The 8381-nt window shown below is 42.9% G+C and overlaps 2 long non-coding RNA genes and 1 pseudogene across 4 annotated transcripts in view; 1 reads left to right on the plus strand and 2 right to left on the minus strand.

Moving 5' to 3' along the window:
* Positions 1-1286, plus strand: part of LOC148757615 (uncharacterized) — a 26881-nt gene extending 25595 nt beyond the window's left edge. For all 3 annotated transcript variants that reach the window (XR_016021654.1, XR_016021655.1, XR_016021656.1), the window contains one exon: positions 250-1286. This is a non-coding gene — a long non-coding RNA (uncharacterized LOC148757615). The remainder of the gene's footprint in view (positions 1-249) is intronic.
* The window catches only part of LOC148757616 (uncharacterized), a 15115-nt gene extending 6734 nt beyond the window's left edge, over positions 1-8381 (minus strand). Inside the window, exon 1 of the long non-coding RNA XR_016021657.1 lies at positions 7142-8381. This is a non-coding gene — a long non-coding RNA (uncharacterized LOC148757616). The remainder of the gene's footprint in view (positions 1-7141) is intronic.
* On the minus strand, positions 1832-5596 carry LOC148757617 (mitotic spindle assembly checkpoint protein MAD2A pseudogene; annotated as a pseudogene).

The following is an 8381-nucleotide window of genomic DNA, read 5'->3' on the forward strand; positions in this document are numbered from 1 at the left end:
CAGCAGACGCTTAGGAAATATGGGGGACCAGTACCTCCCCCAGGCTAACCCCTCTACATATTGTAGCCCCAGAAAGCCGGGAGGCCAAATACTACTGAAAGCCTAGAAGGGGAGGAGTCTCTAACAGATCAGTTAGCTCAGAAATGAAAGGGACCCTTTGCAGTTGTCCCAAGCCCCACAGCTGTTGTTGAGCTTCAGGGAGTCAGTGGCTGGGTCCACTTCCCTTGAATCAAGCCTGTTTCATTTAAGTCTCCACAGGACGCCCCCAGAAGGAAGACGGTCACTCCTGTCCTGTGAGCCGGCTGAAGACCTTAAGCTCCTCTTCAAACAGACAAGTTTGTGTCGTCTGAAACACAGCAGTTTCATCTCCAGATGGCCATCTGCCAGGCACGGCCATCATCCCTCCTGAGGATGACAAGCCAGGCCAGTAGCCACTTAATAACCAGAGGACCTTTCCTCTGTAGTCCCCTCCCCGCTAGAACTGAACAGCAGAGAACTCTCTGTTAGCCAGAGGCAAGGACTACGCCCTCTCAGCAGGAAGTAGCGAGAGACCTTGTCACCCGTATCCCTGGATTTAAAAATTGTCTTTATAATATAGTTATTTGTTTCTAATCTAACCTTACTGATTTTATATAAATAAAATGAACATAAGATGGGGAAATTTAAACCCGGGCCCGGTTGGAACCACCATGAAACAGGCCTCGCCTCTCCCTGCTCTAGAGCTTAACAATTGACCGATCCCCGCTCCCTGCGGTTTGGGCTTGAAATGTCCTGCCCCAATTCCTGAGCTTAGGATGCCCGGTTCCCTGCTTTACATAATTACCCTGAAACTTGTGTCCCTGTACTTACTGATCACAATCTTTTATGGCCTAGCATTCCTTCCAGGTTACTCTCATCAGTGCCCCTGGTTGGTGACCACATTGGAGAACAACATCGCAAGAAGGAAAGCTCCATGCAGACCCCTGGAACCATCAGGTGGCCTCTGGAAGAACGCAGAGGTTTCCCCTTAAATATGCCAGGCTGGTCTGAGAATGTTATGGCAGTTTTTGGAGGTGTTAACCGGCTGCCTTCTCAGACCACCGGAGCTCTGATCATAAACGCTTATTCTATGACCCAGCTCCTAGTAGGTCTAATGGCTGAGCAGTGCAGGCAGCACGAGCCCGGAACTCGTTTGGCCTCCCTGTGGTCTTTCCATACCCAACCTTTCAGCTCTCAGACCTGGGTTACTTTTGGTCTGGCCCTCCTGGGCTGCCTCTTTTACAAGCAAAATAAACCTTTGGTTTGCACCCCACTGCTCCCAGATGTGGTGACTTACAGAGGCTGCCTAGGCGCACTGTTAATTCAAAAGCGGCCCTGGGGATGCTCGGGAGCCAAGAGGGGAGGGTGGCCTAAGGCGGCATAGGTAAGAGACAGGTAGGAAGGCAGTTAATTCAGGTGTGCCAAGCCCTGTGCTTGGTTTCACCTCCAGGACTCCACATTCCAGCGGGCAGCTCCCAGGGCACAGAAGACTGCACCTGGGGCACAGCCCTGAGTCTGACACCTTGGCTCAGAAGCCTTTGGAAAGAAGAGCTTATCCTGACCTCCACTCAGTTGTTATTCCCAAAATGCACACAAGATGGCAGCAGAGAATAACTTTTCCCGGTGACCTGCACAGGGTGTTAATTCCAAAATGCACACCAGATGGCAGCAGAGAGCATTTCCCTGCCCACTAGCCTTAAAATGAGAATCCAGGCCCCTGGGACTACATTCTCTTTGAGATAAATCTGTTTTAGGCCCTCACAGGTCCCATCTCACCTACTACTCCTATTTTCCAATTGAGGCAGAGACAATTATTATCTCCCTTTCACAGGAATTTAAAATGAAGACTGATTCTAACGCAGTTCTGAGTCCGAACCGAGGCTGAAATTACCAACGTGGGCCAGAATAGCTTGCACACACAGGGTCCTGGACAAACAGAGTGATCCAAACAGTCCTTATAGCATTGGGTGCAATCTTGGTTATTCTATTCAGGAAAATCTGCAAATAACCTTAATAACCTAATCTAGTGAGTTGAGCTAACCAGCCACCCCTAGAAACATATTTTTAAGAGTGCCCTATTACCAGAATTTAAGCAGTAGAAATATTAGTTTTGTAAGTGTAACTGATATAAATTACAACCCAATTGGAGATTTTTTCACTATGGTTACTATACAAATGAAATAAATGGCAAAAGGACATGATAGCAATATTTTGTTATTTATGTATCACCAGATATTTTAGGACATGAACAAAGATTCTGAGTGTTCAGACTTCTTTTGTTGTGTTTCATATTTAAATAACTCCCTACCTGTATTCCGAGTCAAGCTACTTGACAAACAGGTATGATCTGAGAAGGCATTTAGCTTTATAACAAAAGTTTTTCTAACTACAGTTAACACCTTCAAGGAATTGACATTACGAGACAAATAATATGCTGGGTCCCTTTTTTGAACACTGCGAAAAATTGTGTCAACAGCACTGGAAGTCAAACTGATACCCCCAAAAAAGGGAAAAATCATTCGTGGTCCAGGAAAGTATGTTAAGTTCTCCCCCGCATAACAGTTAAGCAATAAAATATGTAAACTACAGTTGACTTGGTTTCAGGAGAAGCACATTTGAGGATTACGTTATTGTTCTCTTCTCATCTACAGTCATTAGCAGGGATTCTGTGGGCCACCATGCTATTTACTCTGCGGATTGTTGCAGTGAGGCAGGAAGACAGACTTGCTCACAATTGGTGATCAACTGTGGTCCTGTCTCTTCCCATTTTTCAGTCACAACCTAATATTTGTATAAATCAGGAGGTCAAAGGAACAAGAAACTTCCGACAATGACAGGAATATCACTGTAGCTGTGATCTGTCTGATCACAGAAAGGATTTCATCTTGGAGAGCTTTCTGAGCCTTTTCTCTGAGTGTACTGTCATCTCTGGCAGTCTTGTCACAATATCAAATTACCGTCTTTCAAGGACCCTTTCAATATGTGAGAGGACTGCCACTACTTTCTTAACTGAACTCTTGTATAATCCAACTGTTAGTTGTCCCACGTTATTTAGGTATTTCATGAGCTCTGAATGAGTAGTTAGAGTCAAGGTGAGCCCACATTTCTGCACTAGAGTCAAGTTTTCAAGTGGATACAGGCCACGCTGATATAACATGTTGTTGATGTCAAATAAGAACTCAGCCACGATTTCAGTGCTCGTGCAGGGTGGTGCCTCACTCCAGGGAGACAAGCAGGACCTGGCCAGATCCACAGACGGGCGAGCCCACTCACAGGGTGATGGCAGGGCTTACGGCAGCTCCCCGTCATCTAAGTCCAGTGATCTTTTTTCCAAACATAAACTATTTTAATTGTGTATCTCTTACATACAGTACAATGTAAAGATTTAAAATCCATTGGTTTTTTTGTTGTTGTTCAAGGGTCAAAATCCATTGATTTTTGATAAAGGGCAGACAACATTAAATTGTGTAAAGAAGGGTATTTCCAACAAATGTGCTACACAGCTGGCCATACACATGAAGAGAAATGAAACTGGACTCTAACCTCACACCACATAAAAAATTAACTGGAAATAGATGAAGGGCTTAAATATAGGAGGTAAAAGTATAAATTCTCGAAAAAAACATGGAGATACATTTCTGTGTCCTTCGATTAGCAATGTTTTCTTAGACTTGATAACACATACAAGCAGCAGCAACAAATAGGTAAATTGGACATCCTCCAAATTAGAAACATGTGTATCAAAAGGAGCGATCCAGAAAGTGGAGGCAGCCCATCAAATGGAAAAATATTATATACCTGACAAGAGTCTGTTATCCAGAGTAAAGAATTTCTAAAACTCATGAACAAAAAGACAACTAAAATTTGTAAATGACCTGAATAGAACCTTCTCCACATTAGACACACACATGGTCAACAGGCACAGGAAGATGTCCCACATCCTCGGTCCTGATGCAAATGCAAATTAAAGCCACAGTGTGATCCCCCTTCACATGTACCAGAATGGCCATAATAGAGAAAAATAAAACAAATGGCAGCAACAATGTCGAGAAATTAGAACCCTTAAACATTCCTTCTGAAAATGTAAAATGGTGTGGCCTCGGGGTACTACAGTTTGGCATGTCCACCCCATAAAAGATTGCCACGTGTTTCAACAAATCCACTTACAGAAATAGACCCCCCCAAAAAAAATTTAAGAGCTGTTCAAACAAAAACTGATAGACTGATACATAAATCCACAGCTGCACTGTTCACAGTAGCAGAGGCCTAAACAATCCAAATGACCATCTTAATCAGCAGTGAAAAGTAAGCAATTGTGCAGCAATACCAGGATTCTTGAGATGGATGCGATTATGAACATATTTAATAATTTCTAAAAATAATATTCCCCATAGCACATACAAAAATTTTAATGTGGCAGAAGACGTCTTTACTAATACACCAATATATTTAGTTCATCTACAATAAATAGCAAAAATTGATAAATCTATCTTCAGTACTGTTTCATTATTTTCTATTTGGAAATAGTCTAGACATTCAATACATATCCATCATTAATTTAGATAACAAAACTTCAAAGATTCAACTTACCAAACACTGGTAAAAAACCTTTTCAATGTATATATACAATATAATTATTGCTAAAAAGTTTACCTAAATATCTTTTATTGTCATTGTATCTATTTTATATATTAGTTAAAATTTTGAGATTTCAAAATCACTTATTACCGAAGCTGTTTTCTTGACACATTTTGTAACACCGATGACAAACTTATTTTTATAAACCCACTTAAATATATATATATTTTACATTAATAACTTTCAAAGACATGACTATGTGATAAAACCAAACTAAAACCAGTTTTAATATGAAATATTTCACCAGATCATTTGATCCTGAAAAGCCTATGGGTTACTTTGTATTCTGTTTAATTTATATAAGCATTTAATTTATTCTACCCGATCAGATACTACAAACTAGTAACACCATCCAGAGCTAAAAAACATCTTACCACAAACACAAAGTGGTTTCACACTGACATTACAAATTAACAGAATTAGTAATAACTGTAGAGAACGCACGAGATGGTTTACCAAGAAAACAACTAGTTGTCACAAGAGCTCTATAACACAAGTAAATGTAGACGTTTTTCCCATTCCGGGATACATCGTCTGTACAAGGACAGTGAGGTCTAAATAGTGAGACACACCAACCAGCCTCCTTACAGCTCAGGCCAGGAAGCCAGAGGCCCCTCCACACAGAGTGCAGAGGATGCAGCCCTCCCAGAGCCAAAGGGTCACCCCCAAAGACAGAGACAGCACAGACCTTTGTCACCCAAGCGGTCGGGATGGTGGGGTGGACAGGGTGTCTCAAGTATCCCACAAAATGTGAGGCACCTCCAGCCTCAAACCCACTAATTTGTGGACCAGTATCTAGAAAGCTGGGGGGACAGATGCCCCTTATGGGCAGAGGCCCCTCTGGACACACTCCCCTGGGAGCTGGCACAGCCAGGCAGAGGTGCACTGGGAACCCGATCTTACCCCACTGGGCACCAGGTGCAATGGAGTAAGTGCACATGGCGGATGGTGGGAACCAGAGAGGATTACCTTCCTCGGTCAAAACCCAAGCTACCGGGACACAGCAGAAGGAAAGAAAAACCTCATGCGGTTTCTAGACAGGGACCCACACAGCAAAGTTTGTTTCCGCAGACGCCGGTCTGGAGAGAACCGCTTAACTTCACAGCCTGTGGGGCTGTCTCCAACGACAGGCTTATGGGAGCCTGTGCCCGTGTTCTGTCCCTAAGGTAGTTCCTTCTTAGGACAAAGGACACGCAAGACACAGACACATGAAGAAACAAACATCTCTGGGAGAAAAGAATTAAGAAAACTCTGGAGTCTCGAGGTACAAGAAGTTGCTTCAAAAATATTTTCCTGCAAATCTTATTCAGAAAAGAAAGGACTCGCACCCCTTCTAACTTCTACCCAACGGCAGACAGAGGCCAGGAATGTAATACATGCGCACCTGGAATTCACACAAGCATGAAATTTCCAGACGGGAGAAATCAGGTAAATATGACATTTTAGAGAAGGGTGGGAATGGGCTCTTAGATTTTAGATATAAAAATGGGAGATTTACAGGTAATTCAGGAAAAGATGAACACACGTGGCAGGTCAAGTTTTGTGAGGCTCCTGCATGGAGTCTTCCTGTCTGCTGCTAAGGGTACTGGGCTCAGGTTTTCATTTGTGCTTCACAGTCTTTCAGGAGGCAGGAAAAGGGGAGCCAGGCTGGGCAGGGAGGCTTGTGTTGTTAAAACTGCCCCTTTTGCAATTTCTTTTCCTTTGTTTAGCTATGTGGCCTCTGGCAATTGTGGGCTGCGTTTACATTTCTGATATGCTTGGGAGAGGACCTGGGGGAGATGCTGAGACCCTACTTTCTTTCAGACTGAAAAATTCAGCTTCCATTTTTGTCAAGTTTCTGATCAGGTATTAGAATCTTTAAAACCTGTTCCAACATAGCAATTCTCATACTCTTAGATCGCCATGCGGTTTTTAAAAATTTGCACATCTCTTAATTTTCCCTTCTGCCTTTTTTAAACCTAATGTTGATATTAGCATTTTTAAGACTCAACAAGCTGAAGAACTAATTCAAAAGTTAAATTTCCTTGAATTCGTTTGTATTAAACGTGTGGTCTTTCTCTAGGTTCCAATAAAACAGCTGTTTGTCATGAGAGTTTTCTTAACACATTTTCAAAATTAGCAGTTTTTTCAATTCAAAGTAGCCACAGTCTGGCCACTGATTATAGGATTTTAATAGATACTCAAACCCATAAGCCTTTTTACATCTTAACCGAGGAAGCCAAAGGCTTTCTGTCCCTGTGGTATTTTCTTTTTATGACAAACGGCATAAGAGACATAGACACAGAAAAAAATGATCACTTCTAAAAGGAAAGAATCAATAAAGAAAAGCTGTGAGTCGCTACTCCCGAGAAGCTAGCTTCACAAACATTTTTCCCTGCCAATCTACTTGTAGAAGAGAGGAAAAGGACATGAGGCACTTCTACATTCTCCCAAACCCCATAAATACACCGGGAAGACTGACATGGTGAACAAAAACACTGCTTACCTCTGCAGGCAGACATCCTTGTGCTCTCAGGGGCAGCGGTTTCCAGGAGCTAGCAGTGCCCCAATAATTCTGGCAGGCTCCCAAAAACTGTGAGGGCTTAAAAAAAAATCTTTTGCTCTCATCTTATGTCTTAGCTGAGATCTGCCCCTTGTATCATCGCAGGAAGGCATTCCAGGATGTAGGAACAATACCTCATGAAAAAAGGCAAGCAGGCCAAGGATTTACTAAACGAGAGAAAATATATTCCCAAAATTCAGGAGTGCACTGGACCAGAAGGAGTGGGACTGCACCGAACAAAGAAAATTTAGGATTATGTTTGAACGGGGGCGCGAAATATTCCAGGGAGGTGATCTCTGAGCGGTTCCAGGGCGTTCCCAGGGCGTGTCTTTCTTGGTGCCTCCTTCCCACCGGAGGAGGGATTCCTTGTAGGAACTGTCACGGGGACACAAGAAGTAGAGATTTTTCCTGCTTGCAATGCTAATACTGTTCTGATCCATCACAATTACCTGTAGCTGCACCTTGTCTTAGGAATTTTCCCTGCCTGGAATTCTGATAGGTTATAATCCCTCACAATTAGCTGCAACTGAACCTTTTCTTCGGAATGATTGCATTTCTGTTTTCTTTGTTTCCCCTCACATCTTCCTTTCTTCCCCCTTTCTCCTTGTGACCTTGTGCTCTCTGCCTATGGTGATAACTTCTTCTAGCTCAACTAATCATAAAATTAATAGAATCAGATTAAGATAAAATCGAATTTTTATATATGCACATGGGGAATTCCCATACATGTAAAAATTCCAAAGGCAGCGAGGTAAGATTGGGTACTTTGCAGGTAATTTAGGAAGACTGGCACACTCATGGAAGGTAAATTGTTAGGCCACCTAGAAAATAATGGTACACAGGGGAAGGGTGGTCAACAGGCTATACTGGGCATCTTCCCTCCTTATGCTAAGGAGTTTACCCCAAGTTCCCCTCCTAAACCAGGTCTTCCATTTGAATCTCTTAGGCAGGAAACAGGGAGGGTCAAAGGCTGTTTCAGAGTCTTTTGTCTGGAACCCTCGAACTCTAACCGGAACTAGAACTCGAACCCGAACTCGAACATGAACTCGAACCCGAACTCGAACTCAAACTTGAACCAAACTCAAACCCGAACTCGAACTTGAACTCGAACTCGAACCAAACTCGAACTCGAACCCTAACTCGAACTCGAACCAAACTCGAACCCGAACTCGAAATCAAACCA

Source organism: Rhinolophus sinicus, chromosome 7, assembly GCF_057876585.1.
Source record: "Rhinolophus sinicus isolate RSI-liver-muscle chromosome 7, RSI-T2T, whole genome shotgun sequence".
Lineage (NCBI taxonomy): Eukaryota > Metazoa > Chordata > Mammalia > Chiroptera > Rhinolophidae > Rhinolophus > Rhinolophus sinicus.